A 1,370-nucleotide genomic window follows, 5' to 3' on the forward strand; every position below is an offset into this window, starting at 1 on the left:
TCTTGTGGTTTTTGGGGACGTTCCTTCAGTTCCTTCCCATTCTTAAGTGTGATAGCTTGACACTCCTCCCTTTTGCTTGAATGGGCATCATAGCAAAAGTTGTGGTTAGGAAGCTGCTTAAATAGATAGCTGATTTGATTCTCCAGTTTCTTGATGGCAGCATTTTGATTCTGCATGTTTGACTGCACTTCCTCTCTGAATGCTTTACTGTTTCGAATGTCTTTGCATACTCCTTCAATTAAGGTTTCGATCTTAGAGAGCTTGTCATCAATTGATGGGTGATTCAGAGCAGATATGCTGTTTTGGTTTTGATAGGCGTGTGGAGAAGTGTTGTCATGGGGGTGTTGAGATGTCCTCTGTGTGAATTGCTGGTGAGCTGCATTGTTGTTGGAGTTGTAACGTCTCTGGTCTTGGTTTTGATCTTGCTCACTTCCCCACCCAAAGTTTGGGTGGTTTCTCCATCCAGGGTTGTAGGTCTTGGAGTATGGATCATAGTTTTTCCTTGGTGAATTCCCAATGTAGTTGGCTTGCTCCTGACTCCCCTCTGCTTCTTCATTCACTCCTTCTTGGGTTGTTGATGAAGTGGAGATTGCTGCTACTTGGTTATCTCCATCTTCTTGGTGAGGTCAGCCAGCTGCTGGGTAATGAGCTTGTCTTGGGCCAACAGAGCATCTACATTGTTTAGCTCCATTACTCCTCTTGTGTTCCCTCTTTCAGAAGCATAGAAGTAGTCGTTCTTTGCTACTGTTTCAATAACATCTATGGCTTCCTCAATAGTCTTCTTCTTGTTCAAAGATCCTCCGGATGAATGGTCTACAGCCTTCTTTGACTCATAAGAGAGTCCTTCATAGAAAATGTGCAGTTGCACCCATTCGTTGAACATGTCAGGTGGACACCTCCTTGTTAAGTCCTTGAACCTCTCCCATGCTTCATATAGAGTCTCACCATCTTGTTGCCTGAAAGTTTGGACCTCAGCTCTCAGCCTATTGATTCGTTGAGGAGGGTAAAATCTTGCTAAAAATTTGTTCACCACGTCTTCCCATGTTGTCAACCTTTCCCTTGGGAAGGATTCCATGTTGTCTTCCATGTTTGTTTCAAAGAATTCCTCTTCTTCCTCAGCACCAACCACTTTCTTTCCTCTTGCGTTCCTCCTTAATCTAAGGAAGGTCCTCTCAGGTTCAGAATCGAAGGAAGTTGAAGCCCCGCTTCTTCTCCCTGTCATACAACCATCAAGTGCAAGCAAGAAAAGATAGGTGCAGAAAGTATTTGTGTCAGAATTACTGTTAGTTGTGGGTGATGCAATATATCAAACAGTTAGTGGGTTAGCAAACAGAGTTGAAAATAACAAAGTAAAACAAAAGAGTAGAGGG

At 43.2% G+C, this 1,370-nt stretch overlaps 1 non-coding gene across 1 annotated transcript; it reads left to right on the forward strand.

The window, feature by feature from the left end:
* Positions 1-881: 881 nt before the first annotated feature.
* Positions 882-985, forward strand: LOC148545106 (small nucleolar RNA R71). Its single transcript, XR_015901879.1, has one exon. It is a non-coding gene; the product is annotated as a small nucleolar RNA R71 (small nucleolar RNA).
* Positions 986-1,370: the final 385 nt, after the last annotated feature.

The sequence above is a fragment of the Arachis ipaensis genome, chromosome B9, assembly GCF_059453495.1.
Source record: "Arachis ipaensis isolate K30076 ecotype BB chromosome B9, ASM5945349v1, whole genome shotgun sequence".
Classification (NCBI taxonomy): domain Eukaryota; kingdom Viridiplantae; phylum Streptophyta; class Magnoliopsida; order Fabales; family Fabaceae; genus Arachis; species Arachis ipaensis.